The sequence below is a fragment of the Tursiops truncatus genome, chromosome 4 (assembly GCF_011762595.2).
Source record: "Tursiops truncatus isolate mTurTru1 chromosome 4, mTurTru1.mat.Y, whole genome shotgun sequence".
Lineage (NCBI taxonomy): Eukaryota > Metazoa > Chordata > Mammalia > Artiodactyla > Delphinidae > Tursiops > Tursiops truncatus.
In genome coordinates, this window is record NC_047037.1 from 71,179,026 (window position 1) to 71,197,840 (window position 18,815).

General features: G+C 46.8%; 1 long non-coding RNA gene across 3 annotated transcripts in view; it reads left to right on the forward strand.

Annotated features, from left to right (window-relative positions):
• Nucleotides 1-18,815, forward strand: part of LOC109547797 (uncharacterized) — a 127,316-nt gene that overhangs the window by 67,989 nt on the left and 40,512 nt on the right. The window contains exons 10-11 of one of the 3 annotated variants that reach the window (XR_012331474.1): nucleotides 5,134-5,273; nucleotides 11,819-12,342. The exons of the other annotated variants lie outside the window; for them this stretch is intronic. This is a non-coding gene — a long non-coding RNA (uncharacterized lncRNA). The remainder of the gene's footprint in view (nucleotides 1-5,133; nucleotides 5,274-11,818; nucleotides 12,343-18,815) is intronic. 3 annotated transcript variants of the gene reach the window in all.

Below are 18,815 nucleotides of genomic sequence, written 5' to 3' on the forward strand. Positions count from 1 at the left end.
GGATTATTATCAACATTTTGATGTTACAGAATCTGAGGCTGAGAGAGAGAACTGTCTTGTCCAAGGTCACACGGTGGTAGAGCCAAGGACCCAAAGCTCAGGTCTTCATCCCTCCAAGTCCAGGGAACGTGCGCTAGGCCACACTGCGTCCCTCTCTCTAGAATGGGTTTCTGTGCTTCCTCCCTTTGTGAGGTGAGTCGTCACCAAACCAATTACACTCCATCCTCATCCCCCTCCCCTAGGCCAGTCCAGACATAGTTCATGGTCTTCACAGCACAGGCCCTGCCCCGCCGCTGCAATAGGTTTAAGTGCCTACCTACATGACATGGGGATTTGGGGTCAGGGATATGACCCTTGTCACTTTTCTCAGGGGAGCTCTTAAATTTTATTCTAAAAGGGAGTACTTGGAAGTATCCCCTCTCCCCCAGCTTAACCTGCTTTCCCTGTGCTAAGGACCCAGGAGACTTGAAGACACCAACGCTTGGAGAGCCCAGGGGACCCTCTGCTCCTTCATGAGGGCAAGTTGCTTCTCTCCTTATTATGACAGTCTAGACTTCTTAGCCGGAGTAGCCCAGCTCCTCGGGCGCTCCTTGGGACACTGTGTAAGAACAATTCTGTTATTTAGTCTTTTGTTAGTCCTTTGACTGATGGCATGGGAAATCATGGGCTAAGCCATGTTCACACAAACCCTCAGCCGCTGTTCTCCTACTGAGGAGCTCCTTAGGTTATGAATCACCTCCGGGGTACAGCATCTGAATAACTCAGATTTCAAAATACTGATTTTTATTCCTCACAGCCAGGAGGCAGCTTTACACAGGCATGTGGCTTGATTGGGCCATCGTGTACCTCAGATGCCTGTAACTTGCAAAGATTTCATGACTGAAGCAGCCGGGGAGGCAAGGATGCAGCTTCCTGGGAAGCCTGCTGCTTAATGTTGGACCTGGGGGTGGGATGCGCGGGTACAGGTCAGGCCCCGGGCATCATCTCAAATAAGCAAAAACCACGTCACTCAGGCAGGCCTCGTCTGGATGCCTTCCTCTTTTCTTTCATGAAGCTCCCTTCATGTCCCTTTGTTGTTACCCACAAAGGACATCTGAAAATCAGGCTCCTCTCTCAGTACTGCTGTTTTCCTCTAATTGCTTTCCTCATGCATTGCTGTATTAGCTTTGAGACAGGAGGCTGCTCTAAATTGGTAATAACTCTGAGGATTCTTTAAAATGTTTTGGAAATCTTTACGAAAGATTATTGAGGCTCTCAGATAACCCCTCCCTCTCCCCACCCCACACCCTCTCCCTGGGTGCTTGGCACACTCGCACTCTTTCATCCTCTTTCTGTGTCGCCTGGAGGCTCCTGGGTCTGTATCATGGCCAGCTCCCTTCCTTGAGCTCCTGACCCACATGTCCATCTTTCTCGAGGATCAGCCTAGACGGCCCCCAAGCCCTCAGAGTCGCCATTGAACTCATTGTCTTCACTCGCAAGCCTGCTCTTTCGCCTGTTCTCCCCGCTGGGTGATGGTGTTTCCACCCCCCCAGTAACCCAAGTCTGAAGCTTGAGAGCCGGTGTGCACGGTGGGTCACTGTGTTCTGGCAGCTACCCTTTAATGTCTTTGATGTCTGTTCTTCTTTCCATCTGCTTTCCAAGTAAGTTCCAAATAGTCTCCTAACTGATCTCTCTTATAGCATTCTTGTTCCTCCAATCCGTTCTCTACACTGCCGTAAGAATAATCTTCTACTATGCAAGTCTGATCATCGTGGGATTTTAGGATTCTTTCAATGGCTCCCTCTTGCCCTCAGGGTCAAATCTCAATTCCTTGGCAGGGCCTTGTCTCCATCTCTATTTCTTCCTCCCACTCCCCCAACATGATGCTCCCAAACTGCTGAGTTCTCACACCTCTGGACTTCTGCCTGCGCATCCCTCTGCCTAGGACTGCCTTCCTCCCTCTCCCCACCTGGACAGTTTCCTCAGCCCTCAGTTCAGGCATCTCCACTTTCAGGAAGCCTTCCTGACCCCCCGGCCCGTCACAGCAGCCTCTGCACATTGTCAGAGCACTCATCACCAGCTAGTCTGGGAGATCTGAAAGGTAGGAATTATGTGTTGTTTGCCTTGTCCTAGCGTCTGGCAGTGTATCAAACTCAGAGGAGGTGCTCATTAAATGTTTGTTGCAAAAATGAGACTTTGGGGAGCCCTAGGATGACATGGTTGCTTTCTCCCAAGATTTCTGTCACTGCTACTTCACCAATTTTTTGTGTTCGTGAAACTTAAGGTAACACCAGTTTAGGCCAATAAAAGCAGTTTCCTTAATTTTTTTTTCCTCTGGGAATATTAGTATATTAATTCATTTAGCCATCCATTAATCAGTCACTTCATTGAACAAATATGAAACGCCTCCCCTATGCCAGCCCCTGTGTTAAGTGTAAGGGATACAAAGCTAAGTGACACATAGTACAGTTTCTGTCCTCAAAGAGCTAACAATCCAGTGGTGAAGACAGACGTGCAGACATATCATGACAACATGATATGTGATCAACATGTGATCAACGTTACAGTGGAAGAAGGAGGTGGGAACGATGAATGCTGGGTTAGAACCTCTCCTTTGAGGTTCTCCTAACCCACATCCTTTCTCTGTCCCTGGATTATAATTGCTTATTGTTCTGTTCCGCCTCCCACTAGACTAAGAGGTCATTGAGGGCAGAGACTATGGGATTCATCTTTGTATTCATTCATTCAGCAAATATTTATTGAATGCCTACTGTATGTAAGGCCCTTTTAGGTGGTGTGGAGACAGCACATAATAACACAGACTAAGCTCTCTGCCCTCACAGAGTTTACAGTATGCCTAACACAGTGCTTGGTACGTACATAGTCTCTGGAAGAATATTTGTTAAATGAATAGAGGGGAGACTCCGAGGGATGCGAGCATTTTTGTCAAACTTCTGGAGGGTGGCCATGGGAAGAGAAACACACTTGTTCAAGGATGTCTGAAAGGGCAGGGCTAGGACCAATGCAGGTACATTGCATGGGAGCTGGTTTGGGAAAATTAGAAAGAATTTTCTGTTAGTAAAAGCTGTTCCATGGTATGATGGAGTGATGGTAAATGAATGACACAGAAGCTCGTAGAAGGGATTCCTACAGTGGGCTCAAGAAGCTTAAGCCAAATGACCTTGAGGTCCTTTCCAAACCTGATATTTCATCATTTGGACACACTGAAGTTTGTCCAAAATGTTCAGCCATCAACATGTGTGGCAAATTGGCCATTGGCTTGTGGGCATTTTCTCCAGAAAGGAAAATAAGCAAACACTAGCACCATGACAGTTTCACAGAGACTAACCTGGAAATTTTGGATGTATGGGGACTTCTCTGTCTCACCTGGCACCTGAATCACAGCTTCTCACCAGCTCTGACCCTCGGGAGGAAATCAAGGAGCAAGAGGCTGAGCTGGTTGGTGTTCGCAAAAGGAGAGAAATTCACAGTCCTCCTGGACTGAGTTACAATGCATTTGATGAAATATTATTTACCTATTATAAAGAATAAAGTATATATACATACATATATATATATGTGTATATATATATATATATATATATATAAGATGTATCAAGTTAAAAGAGAGCAAATTAGATAGTACCATATATGGTATGATCACTTCTGCAAACTTTTTAGAAAGAATACATATAAATATGCATAATTTTTCTGGATGGAATGATAAGAAACAATAGTAGTTGTTTACCTTTGGGAAGTAGTTATTTACTGTGGACAGTGTGAATGGGAGAAGGTGACTTTCAATTTTCATTTTGTATGTTTCTATATTGCTTCTGTTTTCTAACATCCCATCTTTTAATGCCAACAGATTTTACCTAGATCATAGGATTAGGCTAATTTTTTTGCTTCTACTTCATAGTTTTCTATTAGAAAATTAAAATTTAACAATATTTTTCATTCCCTAGAACCTAGAGAAAAGGGGGCAGGGACCAACCTGGCCACCCGCAAGACAGAGTTTACTGCCTCCAATTCTAAACATGAGAAACTAGAGGCAGGGAAGCAGAGGGCTGGGAGAAGGGAGAGACTCTTGCTTGAGATCATTCTCTACAAAGATGTCTGAGCTGTGAGCAGAGGCCACGCCTCCTGGGTTCCTGCATGACTCCTCAACTACACCAAAAAGGGGAGAAGAAGAAGCGGGGGTGGGGAAGGGAGTTAACACTTGCAGAAGGCCTTCTGGGCACAGGCAGTTTACACGTTCACCAGACAACTTCTGTCCTGAGGAAGCCTTTAAACAGCAAGACCCATCTCACCCTGCACTTTCCTGAATTAAAAATCTTAAAGCTGGCACAGAAGTTTATTTTCTGGACCCAGAAAAAAGCATGATAAAAATGGTACCCACACCAACTCTCTTACCATGTATCCTGGGATTCTCATTTTGCCTAGGGATCCTGTCTATTACAGAGACTTGTTTGTGAACACAATGCTGGTGTCTAGAAGAGACCTTTTCTATAGTGTTGAGGAAGGCATGCCCTGGGCAAGGAAGGGGTTAACCTTGGAGTCGGGGCCTGGTGCCAGCCAAGAGGTTCAGAGCAGTGTTTATGGGCACCCTGACATTCTGGTTCTACCTTTTGAGCCTGAGAAGCAGGTCTTCTCTCAGACTTCCCGGCTCAGTTCTTCTCTGCATCCCTAGATCTTAATCTCTGTGTTCCTCCCTTTGGACTGGTAACCTGAACTGGGTTCTCAATTGCTTGTGGGGGACTTCAGGGACAGCAGTTGGGGTTTGGAATAGCCACCGTGGGGAATGGGATCCAAGACCGACTGATAAGCCTCATTATTCTTCTGGCTCTCTCAGGATCTCCAGTTTTTCTGGGACTGATGGGTCATGCAGGATAGATTTCACAAGGGGAGTTCACACCTCACCCATTCCCCGTGAACAGAGAGGGCTTGCCAGATGAGTGGGCCAAAGCGAGCCCATTTCCCAGTGGGATGTCATCTCCCTGTTTGGTGTCCTCTCCCAGGTGGGCAGGGTCTAAGACAGCACCCCAAATTGGTTGTATCTCCCCTATCTTGCATACCCGTACTGATCAAGGGGGGGCGGTGGCTGTGTTGCCTATTGCATTTCAGTTAAGGTGATGACTTTGATTGGAATCTCAGGTGGGAAAGTTCAAGGGATAGAAGATGAAAAGGCATCCTGTGAGCAAAGTCCTTCTGCCCGGGAGAGGCGTGAACCTTTATCCAGGTGCCAGCCATTTCATCCCACTGAAGATGGGAGGTTGATGTCATTTCATTCGCAGGTAAGAGCAGGGAGCGGTGTGTAGCAGGGCTCTGTGATTTTCCAGTGACTCAGCGTGTGACCTTTTAGGAGAGATCTCAGAGAAAGAGAAGGTACAGAACATGAGCTTGCTTTTCCAGGGCTCAAGTGGTGTTTGCTGCTGCCACTAGTTTTAGAAATCAGGTGTAGAGAGTTGGATTAACCTGACTCCTTTTTTCATGGAACCATGGAACCAGCGGAGATCATTGGTCTCTGCAAGACCCCTCTCTTGAATTTATTTACTGCCTTATTCCTTTTACTCCCCATCCCACAGTTCCATACCCCTCTCTCACCCACGGTGATTCTTATGTGTTTAGGATGTATCCTTTCGTTTGCTTTCATACAAACGCCATTTCCTTGCAGTATTTATTTATTTTTATTTATTGAAGTATAGTTATTTACAATATTGTTAGTTTCTGGTGTACAGCAAAATGATTGTTACACACACACACACACACACACACACACACACATATTCTTTTTCAGATTCTTTTCCATTATAGTTTATTACAAGGTACTGAATATAGTTCCCTGTGCTTTCAGGTTTTTTTTTTTTTTTTTTTTTTTTGCGGTACGCGGGCCTCTCACTGTCACTGTCGTGGCCTCTCCCGTTGCGCAGCACAGGCTCCGGATGCGCAGGCTCAGCGGCCATGGCTCACGGGCCCAGCCACTCCGCGGCATGCGGGATCCTCCCGGACCGGGGCACGAACCCGCGTCCCCTGCATCGGCAGGCGGACTCTCAGCCACTGCTCCACCAGGGAAGCCCCAGTATTTTTAATTTATGTGAACGTTCCATCTCATCACGTTTCTTTCCTTTCTTCCTCCCCCGCCCCCTCCCCATCTTTTCATCGTTCTTAAGATCCATCCATGTTGCTATGTGTACATCTGATCATTTGCTACAATCCTGCTACACAGAATTCCCGAGTGTGCATTCACTATATTTTATTTTTCAATCTTAGTGATGGAAACTCAGGTAGCCCCCCACTTCCACCGCAAATAACCGTGCAGAAAACATTTGCATACACGTCTCCTTATGGAATTGTATAAGAATTTCTTGGGATGTATACCTAGTGGAGGAATCGCTAGTATGCGACACTGAATTTGACTCATAATGCCGGAACGTTCCCAAGAATGTTTGCTGATGCACTTTTCTGATGTTTGTCTTCTCACCAGCAGTCCATAAGAGCTGTCATGTCCCATAATCCTGCCAATACTTGGCACTACACTTCCTTCTATATTTTGCTAATATAAAAGGCATACAGTGAGAGCTCTTTGATGTTTTAATTTGCATTTTTCATATTACTAATGCTTTTGAGTCTTCCTTCATATCTGCCATAGTGGCTACATAGTGTACTGTTCAGATTCCTGCTCTAAGACCGAGGTCCTTGTTAACCCAGCTACCAGTAGTGCTGGTTGCTGATGGCTCATAGATGAGACCCTCCCCAGCAATTATCCTCAGCCAGAGGAAGCTGCTTCACCCAGGGTTATGAACTCTTCTTGGGGGTGGCATCCATCCAATGACTAGTCATTGCAGGGAAATAAAGCCTGGTCCCCTTGCTGAATTCAGGACCTCTCTGAAGAGACACCCCAGTTCCCACATTCCCCCATTGGGTCAGCCTAAGCTGCAACTTTATCACAGTTCAGATTCTGGCTCCACCCAATGCTGCTTTCCTCACTCCCTCACCACTCCCCAAAAACCCTGCTCAAAACCCTCCATCTCAGAATCTGCTTCCCAGGAAAACTGACCTACACCAAGTTCTTTGGAGTTTCATCTTCTGTACAGTGTCAGTTTATATCAGTTCCCCATTTTCTATTGCAGTCATAAATGTTCAAGATCCTTGCATATTCTTCGTATAAATTCCCCATTGGTTTTAGATGTTACAGATATCTATTTTTTAATCAGCCTATTAACTTTGTTCATGGGATATTTTGCTGACTAGAAATCTTTAATTTTGATGTAATCAAATTCATAAAATTTTGCCTATGGTCTATGCTTTTGAAATTTCATTTTAAAAGAGCTTTCCTGAATCACAAAGATATTTTCCTGAACTTAATCCTACAAATTTTGTTTCTACTACTTTTCTTTAATCTTTTACACTTAGGTCTTTTAACGACCCAGAGCCCTCTTTTGTATGTGGTATTAAGTAGGGACTCAGTTTTATTTTTCTCCATATAGTAAGCCAGTTCCCCATGCCATTTACTAAACGATCTATCCTTCCCCCAATTTGTGGTAGCACATTGGTCCTATATTAAGTTCAGACATACACATGACTCTGTGTCTGAGCTCTCTATTCTGTTTTGTTGGCCTCTTTGTACATTTTCTTAATTTCTCTTTTTATTGTGATGGCTTTATAATATGTCTTAATATCAGAGAGGGTAAGAGCCCTCTTCACTCTCCTTTTTAAAAGTTGGCTTAGCTGTTGTTCTCTGCTGTGTCTAACTGAAGTGTTAACACATACCTGCATAATTTTTAGAATAAGTTTAGTTTCCGTGCTTTGGACTTTATATGTTGGATTTGTTTGAATTAGAAGCCCTAGTTCATCTGGCAGCAAGGGGTCTGATAGCCAGCGTGCCGGGACGATGATTTGCGTCATCGGCGGTGCACACACAGAAGCACAGGGTAGAAACTTTAGGAAGGAGTCAAGCCAAGAGATACTATCTGGCCTGCACTGGATACTAGAAAGCCCTGACAGTTCTCTGCAAAGTGGAATCCAATCTGATCCAAGAGAAACATTCAAAGGCTCAGAGATCTTAATGAGCCTGGGAACCTAATCAGAGGCAGTAATGAATGATATTAACAATACTGTCCCGCCAAAGAGAAAACCCTATCTGGATGCCGGGTTGCTTGGCCTGTGTTCCTGAGCATTGCAAGGGCCTGTCAAAAGGTTAATTCATTGCCACCTTCTCTGTCTGCTGCTCCTGCAGCTTTTCAAACCCACTGTTCCCAAAACCTCAGCTTTGAGCATTTTTGTTTTGTGATAACGCGGAGCCTGTGAGCAAGCCATAGTTATTCATCCGTGGTGTGAAGACGACGCGTGCTCCAGCTCTGGAGGTGCTTGCAGGTTCAGACACGTCAGAGCTGAGGAGGAATGAAACGACACTGCCGAAACCTTGAAAACCAAGTTCAAGGAGAGGGCAAGACTTTCCAAATGTAGAATCTGCTCTTAGATGGAGCTGAGGCTCCGCCGGGGCACGGGTTATGCTGTGAACTTCCGTTTTCTCTTTACTAAGGACTGTAAGGCCGAGAGAATCACCTCTGTTTGGTCCAGTCTGCACACCTGCCCTCACATGGACCCAGTTCTGCTGACTTCTGCTGGGTATCTGCACCTTTCCTTTCTCCCTCATGCTATTTTCATCCTCTGCTGCTGTATGAGGCTCATGCCCCTTCCTGTTTTCCAAGCTCTTACTTCTAAGTTCAAAGTCTTTGAGAACAGACATCTTCAATTGATTTGTATAGATTGTGTTTCTTCCCTCAGTGGCTCTACAAAATTCTGGTTGTTGGCGTCACATGTTTACCTCAAGAGTGGCCAACGAATCGGATTGCTTGGCCCCTTGGCTCTCTCTGTCTAACCTGAGTGTGTGTCCCTGTCCTGGACCCGTGCTGGATCCCACACTGTGATAGGGGGTGGCCTATATCATCTGCTCCCTTTGGAGAAGGGTCAGATCCTGATTGGGGCCCAAGAGGCCTAGAAAGGGCCCTCATTTGACCTTTGTGCTTTGCTGAAACCCAGAAGGCCAGAGTTCAATGTCCTTGTTACTTTGCTCCTCTGTAGCTAGGGAACAGGACCACTCTGGGAAGAAGGGCTTAACCTCTCCTCTTCCTTTTCCCCTCTTTCTTTTGCTCTGGGTATATGATGGGAGCTCAGGGAAGTCCATTAACTAGCCTCCTATGTCCTTTAAGTCTTCTTTAAATATAACAGTCAGTGTTTGGAACCTCTACTAGCTGCTTCAAAGACCAGCCACTGCGTTTTAAACAAAGACAGCTTGGCTAAAGGTCTTTTAGTGGACTTTTGGGGTCCTTACTCTGAGGGGTATAGGAGGGCTTTATCCAGCGTTAGCCTGCCTGGAGTGGTAGGAGGTAGGACAGGGACTGGGGGTGGCTTTTTCTTTCAGAATCAGTGAAGAAAGGAAGGAGGCTGTGCCACGTTTTAAGATTCTAAGTGTGGTTGTCTAGGAAGCATCTGTTCAGAAGCCTTGAGACCCAGTCCATAGATAGGTAAATATTCACAGAAGGAGAGACCTCAGTGGTAGGGATCAAGTTGTTGACTATCCCAGTGGAAAATTAGATCATCCATTCTGCACCACCACCCTCTTACCCCATCAATTCCAGACTTTCAGGAAGAAGGGAGTATAGCCCAGCCCATGGTCAGGCCACTGGACAGGATGCTGTGCTGACTGTGCTGTCATGCTGTGTTCACACTATCTGCTCTGGTGTCAGTCATATGCTGACCAGTTCTAGTAGGATGGCAATGACCTTTTTTAGGGCTGTCGAGGATCCTGGAATGTCCCTGTACCTCTTAAAGCCTCTGTTTGTCCATGTGTCTAATTAAGACTAGAGAATCCATAGCCCAGCTCTAAAGAGCTAAGAGTTCACCAAACACTTAGGTAGAGATGTTTCTTAAAAAAAAGAGCAGTTGCATCCCACAAACTGGCTTTCCTATATTTGGTTTCTCCCAGGGATATTAAATATAACTTTTCACATGTTGTAGGCTTCAGAGCAGACCATGTGGTTGACAGACTTCTTGGTGTGGGCTCAAAACTTGGCCTACCAGTCCCTGAGGGGACCTCTGAATGTTAGGCTGTATGAAACCACTCTGAAAAAAGTTGCATGTGTGTGAGGAAGGATGGGCAAAAGCAGAGGTGGCCCGAGGAGCTGGCTCACTGTTTGTGCTCCCTGGGCCACCCCTTTCTCCTTGGAACTTCTGAGAAGCTCTGTTTGGTCATCATCATCTTGGCCAAATCAAACACAACCAGGAAGAGCTGTTTCTCAGGAACGACTCTTGGGAGTCACGCCTTCTTGTGAGCCACAGGGACCCAGGGTGAGGAGAAGCCCGTGTGGAAAGGTTCTTACGCTCCTTTATGATTCAGGACCTCTGATTTTTGCTGGTGAAAGTAGGAAAAAGTGTCCTCAGGACAAGAAATCAAAGATAATGCACAGAAGGAGTGCAGATAGTAAACTGTCGACAAAAAGATGCACATCCTGGCTAAAAAAGAGAAGGAAATGCAAAGCTGGAAGCAGGTTTTGGGCTCCACCACACATTTGTTAAACTGGGGTGCACCCTAACTCTGAATTTTCAGTCCAGGCCAGCCCACCACGTATCCAGGGACAAGGGGCTGTAACAAATAACTCTCATTCACTTCGCCCTACTTGGAGCATTTGTCACAGCTTCTACCCAGTTCTGCTTCTTGGCTTTATCTCACAGGTCCTCCTCCCTTGATTCGTATCCTATAATCCTGACTGTTTAGCTTCCCCCATTTGACATGGCAAAAATGAATATAAATGACAAAACTCAATGATAGCCCAGTTCTGTGCTAGGAGAAATGGCACATTTAAATGAAGGTGAAGGCCCTGCAAACTGATTGCACCTTTCTAGATAGTAATCTGCCAATAGCAAGAGCTGAGTCCTTGCCACGATCCAGCCATTCTGTCCAGGGAAGCATCCTCCAAATAAATAAACCCAAAGGGATAAAAGAACTATTCATACAGAAATAACCATACTGGTGGTGTTAATACTAATGAATTAGAAATCATACAATATTCAACCTGAGGCAAATTGGAAAGCAAATTATGATGCACCCATATAACAGACACAGTACTACAATTATAATCGACAAACATGAGGCCTCCGTTGACACAAAAAAACCTGAATATGAAATAATATTAGAGAAAAAACACCCTGAGAAGTGTATCCTTACAGTGATTGCACAGTGTGCAACCTGACAAGCATCAGAAGGGAATTAATAGGAACATAGGTATTTAATACACAATGGAGTTTTCCTGTGGAAAAGTTGTGTAAGTGCGTAAGAAAAGTGTTTCCTAAATAAAATAGAAAGGTGGGAGGACAAGGCATTCTCCTCTGGTGGGTGTTCCTGTGCTGGCTTGGGTAAGGGGCTCGGCTCCTTTTTCTTTAAGTTTTGTTTCTGTCCTGTGGATGTTCTCAGCTCTAGGAGAGGACAGGAGGAGGCTTTCTAAGATCTCTCATCTTGGCAGCACTGCCCTCCACCCTAGGCTTCTGCCGCCCAACAGTTTGGTCTGTAGAGAATCCTTGGCTTCCTTTCATTTCTCCTCACTCATTTTTCAAAAAGCAACCAATGAGCAATGGATAGTTGAGACAGCACCAGTCTAGAGGTCAGAGGGCCATGGTTCTAGCCCTGGCTTTGCCACCATCTTGCTGGGTTGCCTTGGACAAGTCACTTCCAGACTTGGGCAAGTCTGGGCCTCAGTTTCCTCATCTGTCAAATGGCAGTGTTGGACCAGGTGATTTCTAAAGTCCTGACATTTCTATTGCTCGATCTTTATTGACCCAGGATGAGGAAAGGAGTCTTGAAATGGAATTCTCGTCACTCTGAGGCTGCGAATGAACTCTGCCATCCACAGCCAGCTACCTGCATGCCCTGGAGGCCGGCGTAGCACTATGACCGGATCCTTCTCACTGCAGGTGCAAGGGCTCACCAAGGGTTGATGAGAAGAAAGAAAGAAGTCTGCATGTTTTAGGCCTTTATCATTGGACACTTAAGTACAGTTCAATGTTTCTTGAGAGAGATAAGAGCCAGAAAGTTCCAGCAGGAAGCAGGTCTCCTTTAGAAGAGTGGGCTAATCTTGCTTGACCTTGACTTCCCAGAATGAGACCCTCTGAACAGCTTTGAAACAGCTTCTAGGATGGCAATGACCAGGCTCCTGTGTCGAAACAACTCCTCGCGCTGCGACTGCCCAGAGAACCAAGCAAGTGGAGCAGGGCTGGCGTCACAGAAGCTTCAGCCAACTGGAGAAAGAGCATCTGAAGCAAGTCAGAGTTCCTTCAGATGTGCTGTGATCGAGAAGAAAAAGATTGGTGAGAGAAAAATGGGAACCGAGTAAGGAAAATTAGCTGGCTGTGGTGTACGGAAGGGGCCCTTAAATCTACTTCAGCATCTAAGTCTAATGAGTGCATCTCTCTTTGTGCAGTGAGGAGTGAATAGTGAGGGGAGGACAAAGGGATGGGAAGAGGGGAAAGCTTTTGTCTGTTTTTGGCAGAGAGAATGAAAGGGCCCTTGACTGCTTCAGTGGCCATGCTGCAACAAAAGAGTAGGTGATGCTCTTCTCACTAAGAACAGGGGCACGGGAAGGACAGGAGGGTCCTGTCTGCAGCAGAGGTCTTGGAGGAGCCCTGAACATGCAGACTTTATGTGGAGCTGTATGAATTAGTTTGCACCGAGTAACAAATCATCCCCAACCTCAGTGGCTTAAAGCAACAACCGCTTACTGAAATGACGGCTCTGTGGGCTGGCTGGGCCGTTCTTTGGTCTGGGCCAGCTTGGCTGAGCTCCGCCGGGCTGCGCACCTGCCATCAGCGGGCAAATCGGCTGGCAGTTGAATGACTGAGGGTGGCATCAGTCACAGGTCTGGTGGCCAGTAGGCTGTTAGTAAGAGTTATGTGACCCGGCCACACGCCTCTCCTCATCCTGTGGGCTAACACGGGTTTGTTTATGGGGCAGCGGATTTCCAGGAGCTGCGTGAGAGGCAGCGGCAAAGCCCCTTGAGGCCTAGGCTGAAAGCTGCACATCTTCACTTCCAATGCATTCTGTTGATCAAAGGCCAGCTAGAGTGACCAACTGTCCTAGTTTGCCCAGCGCTGAGGGGTTTCCCAGGACACAGGACTTTCAGTATAAAAATTGGGAGAGTTCTGAACAAACCAGGACAGTTGGTCACTCTAATGGCCAGCCCAGGTGCAAAGAATGGGGAACTTGACCTTTCTCCAAAGAAGATATAAAATGACCAATAAACACACGAAAAGATGTGCAACATCACTAATAATTAGGAAAATGCAAATCAAAGCCACAGTGAGATGCCACTTCATACTCATTAGGAAGGCTGTTATCCAAAAAACAGAAAATAACAAGTGTTAGAGAATGTGGAGGAATTGGAACATTTGTGTATTGCTGGTGGGAATGTAAAATGGTGCAGCCACTGTGGGAAACATTATGGCGATTCCTCAAAAAAGTAAACACAAAATTACTGTATGATCCAGCAATTCCAGTTCTGGGTATATACCCAAAAGAATTGAAAGCAGGGACTTCAACAGATATTTGTACACCCCTGTACATAGCAGCATTATTCACAATAGCCAAAAGGTGAAAGTGTCTAATGGTTAATCCAAGTGTGAATGGATAAACAAAATGTGGTTTCTGTGTACAATGGAATTATTATTCAGTCTTATAAAGGAAGGAAATCCTGTCACATGCTACAACATGGATGAACCTGGAAGACATTTTGGTAATTGAAATAAGCTAATCAAAAAGAAAAATACTGGGGCTTCCCTGTTGGCGCAGTGGTTGAGAGTCCGCCTGCCGATGCAGGGGACACGGGTTCGTGCCCTGGTCCGGGAAGATCCCACATGCCGCGGAGCGGCTGGGCCCGTGAGCCATGGCCGCTGAGCCTGCGGGTCCGGAGCCTGTGCTCCGCAACGGGAGAGGCCACAACAGTGAGAGGCCCGCGTACGGCAAAAAAAAGAAAACTACTGTGTGAGTCCACGTATATGGACTTCTTAGAGTAGTCAAATTAATAGAGACAGAAAGTAGAATGGTGGTTTCCAGGAGCTGGAGAGAGGAGGGACTGGGGAGTTAGTGTCTGACGGGTGCAGTGTTTCAGCTGGGGAAGATGAAAACGTTCTGGAGATGGATGGTGGTGATGGCTGCACAACAGTGTGAATGTACTTAATGCCACAGAACTGTACATTTTTAAATGGTTAAAACGGTAAGCTTTCTGTTTATGTGTATCTTACCACCATAAACAAAGGAGTGGGGAACTTGGCTCCCCTATTAGCGAGAGGAGCTACAAACTAATGTGGCCGTTTTGCCATCTGCTGTACGGGTGGACAGGCATTTAACTGAACAAGGCCAAGCTGTTGCAGTAGAACATGGTTTTGGAGAAACTGCGCTGGGAGAGCGAGCGGGATCCACATATTGACTCTTGGTACGCTTACCTTTGGGAGCCAGTTGCAGCTTATGGTTATTCATCTGGGTAGGAAACAAGAGAGGCTAAAAGGAGGCTCATGTTGATGAGCGAATGAGGTGATAAGGATGTATGGTAAGACTTTGGAACCGGCCAGACAAGTAAAATAAAATAAAACGGAGTCAGAGCCCTAAAGAAATTACTAACGTGTGCCGAGGGCTCCAAGCCGCCCTTTCCCGCCTCCTTTCTGCCCCTGGCTGCGCACAGAGCAGGCAGTCAGTAACCAAATGCCTCAGTCACCCAAGGAGCTGGGTGCACAGGGCCTGGCTCGTGCACAGCCTTCCCCTCCTAGACCCTCTCTGTTTGGTGCTCACGGGAGTCTGTGTTTATTGGAGACTCTGATTTGCCTGTTTCTTTAGTCCAGCGTTGCGAGGAGCAGGCAGCAGGGAGGGATGAGTGAGGAAAGGCATCAGTGTGTGAGTGTGGCCAGGTGGGGTGAAGGCAGACAGGGACTGAAGGAAGCTATGAAGCAGATGACCAGGAGGAACAGCCAGACTCCCAGGATGCTGTGGCCAGGAAGGACTTGGAGAGCATCTGGTCCACTCTTCCCATCAGAGGATGAGGAAAGTGAGTCCAGAAAGCCTCGGGCACTTGTTCAGGACCGGTCACTGGGGGAAGCAGGAAGTGGCAGAGCTGGTACTTGGGACAGTTTTCTCATTTCTAAGCTGGAGCTCTGTCTTCTGCATCCAGCAGCTTCCGATTTCCCGTGGAACCCTCTCCACACTAGTTGCTGGAAGTGGACGTGGTAAAGCCCCAGTGCAGTGTGCCTCCTTTCCCCCACATTTCATCTACTCCTCAGGGGCACCATGCCCTCAGCACGTAGGCGTGCATCTTCTAGCTCCTCCAGCCCTGGAAAGGCTGGTACAGAGGGTGTACTGTCATCAGCTACTTAGTTAAGGGGTTCTACTGTATTTTTCAGTCATTTTCCCCACTCAGGCTCATGGGGAGAAGTTATTTTTGGGTGTTATGGGAAGTACAGTACAGACCAATCCTTTCTTCTTAACTCAGTGACTAAAATTTAGCCTGCTCTGGGTTTGTGGCTTAATGCTTAAAGGTCAACAGTGAGTGGGCATAGCTCATCTCAGAAAGCTGAAGTGCTGGGGGATGGAGTCGGGCTGAACCCTCTTCTTCTTTGTGTGGAGAGGAGAACTTCTGGGAAGAACCCAATTGAGAAGAAGCTGGTGAATGGATTTATTGATCCAATTGCCTTTCCCACCTGGGAAGGCTTCAATAACTGGGAAAAGCTAGTGAGAAGCACACAGCTCTCTGCACTGTCCAGGACTCAGTGTGCTGCTCTAGGAATCCTAAGATGCGAATCTACATATTGATTAAGGGCGTGCTATGGACAAGTTACTGGGGAACCTTTCAAGAGGAGGCAGGTACAATGCCTGCCCTCAGGGAGCTCACAGTCTGGTCACAGGGGAATAAGGCATGGACTCACTAAGGCAAGTGGAGAAGGTAAGGGCTCAGGAGGCACTAAGTGCCTGGTGTCTGACACCCACGTAGCAGAGGTTGGAACCAGAGAGCAAACAGAATCTGAAAATGCCACCCTTTCCCCCATGCTTGCCTGTCAGGACAGGTGCCAGAGAAAGGATCCAAAGCTGCCTTGAGAGGTCAGGGTAGGTCAAGCGGGAAGGGACAAGACAAAAGCTGGGAGATGAAGCAGTGAACTAATAGTTAGAGAGGGGGGGAGAGGGCAGAAGCAGAAAAGGAAGCCAAGAATGAAGTGGGGTGGGACCCTCTATTAGTTAGGATGCAGGTGTAGCTACGTGGGACAGAGACCCAGAGGAACTGTGGTTTAAACAAGACAGAAGTGTGTTTCGCGAGTAAAGTCTGAGCTAGTAAAATGGTTCTGCGCAGTGAATCATCAGAGGCTTAGGCTCCGTTTCTTTTCTTGCTCCATCAGGTCATCTCTACGTTGTTGTTCTCATTTGCATGGCCCAACGAGGCTCACCACCACCTCCACACTCCACCCTATGGAAAGGGGGGAGGAGCCTCCTTCCCTTTAAAGGCAGAGAGATTGCTCTTGCCATTTGCACTCCCATCCCATTGGCCAGAACTTGGTCACGTGGCAATGCCCAGCTACAAATGAGAATGGGGATCATTGTCTTTATTCTGGGTGCCCATGTGCTCTGCTAAAATGTCTTCTGCCATGGAAGAAGGAAGAGTAGGTATTGGGGGACACCAAGCAGTCTCTGCCACAGGCATACACTAGATGCAAACAAGGCAAAATAGGGTCCATGTAATGCCAGTACAGATACCAAGCACAGCAGCTCCTCTGTGAAACCTGCCAGGATGTGTCCCCTTGGATACTGAGAAGAGAGAAGCACAGAGAAGAGTGAGATTACAATCCTTGGAAGAACTAAGGAAATCTTCACGTAAGTGTGCATTTGAGTGGAGTCCCATCTATTTGACAATAGATGGAGAGGAAGGACATACCAAGAAGACATGTCAATCATGTGGCGAGAGCGGCAGGAATGGAATCCAAGTTAACAGGAGCCACTGACGATGTTTGAACAGGGGGAGAGATGGGGATATGTTTCCGCTGGCCTCTCAGGGGCCAAAGCAACAATGCTTGATGCCAAGACAGGCAAAGGAAGAGAACACAGGATAGCCTGAAGTTTTGGGGCATAGGGCTCTAGACTGTGTTTATACCACCCCAAAAAGAATTGGACCTCACTGAATTTACATAAGCAGGTACTCTGTCCCACCCTGCCCTAAAGAGCCTGGAAGCCTTGCCTTTTCTTCTCATTTTGTTAGGGGTAGGACGGCCCCGCCCTCTAATGTCCCGCAGAGGCATCCTCCCTATCTCCCTGAGCTGCGGGCACGGATGCTTGACACTAAGCCTTACCCCGATGCTCTGGTTCCCAGTCGGTGTCTCTGTGGGGATGGGGAATGAGGATGGGAGCCGGGCTGGCATCATTCTGCATACGTAATAGAGCCAGAAGACTTGTGAAACCCAGGAGGTTCTGCTAGGACGTTCTGCAGTAAATACGTGTCATAAAAATAAACCTATCCTGCTATTCAACAGCAATGAGCAATACCCTTAGGGTTGCCAACGCTGGAAGTACTGACATCTCTGGGCACAGTGCGGCAGGATGAAGGCCAATCCATGACAGCATGCTCGAATGCACACATCCTCCCGCTCCCGGCCACCCACATCCCACCACAGACTCAGACCTCCTTCAAGTTGTCAAGTGAACTGCAGCCAGGTATAGAGAAATGTAAAGTCCTACTTTTGAGTCAAAACAAGACAATAATTGCCAGTGTCAGGGGTAGGGATCTTGACTGTAGCTGGTGTAACAAAAAGATTGAAGGGTTATTGTGGACTCTACATTTAACATGAGCCAATGGTATGCAGGTGGCATAGAGATGCTAATGTAGTCCTTAACAGCTTTGGAGCCAATGGAGTGTCCAGAACAAAGGAGGCTGTTAATCCTGTTTCAGATCAGAGTAACATATGAGTTACAATCAGAGAAAAGGTTCCAGAATGGTATGAGAACTTGAAACATGGAGTTAAGTTAAGAGAACAGAAACTCTGCAGCCTAGAGGAGACTCAGGTGAACATAACGACCAGCTTCATGTCCCTGAAGGGTTGTCATGGGGATAAGGAAACAGCTTCTTCTGTGTGGGCTCCAAGGAGAAGTTATAGCCTGGCCCATTTGTTTCAGAATAGAACTGGAATTGTCTGAAAATGGAATGCTCTCCCCCATGAAACAGTGAATTCTCCATTGCTGGGGTTTGGAAAAGGCTGGTAAGTCTGTACGTGGGCTGCTGTGGCAGAAATTCATCCATTGGGTAAAGACAGGACTAGAGGACCTCTTGAGTTTCTTCCATCTTTCAGGTCTTATGATTCTGTGTGCTTTGTTTTTAATTAAAATTTTTATTTGGACATAATTGTAGACGCATATGCTGTTATAAGATACAATACAGAGAGATCCGGTGCGCCCTTTACCCAGTTTCTCTCAATGGTAAGACTTACAAGACTCTAGTACAATCTCACAATCAGGATATTGACTATTCCAACAAAGTCTGTCCTTCCTGTGCCTCAGAAGCCCCTGCCCTTGAGGAGCTACCAGCATAAAGGAGAATAAGAGACGTGCAGAATCAAAGATAGTGCAATTTTGGTTACAAGATAACCAACAGAGTGGGACCAACCAAATGCCATGGATGACCAGAAGACGAAGAGATCACATCTGCCTAGGGATAGCAGGAGAGGCTTCCCAGGGGAGACGGCATGGAATCAGGCCTTGAAGGAAGACTAGGAACTCGACAGAGGTGGGAGAGTTGGTGGTGGTACAGTGGTTAGTTAGC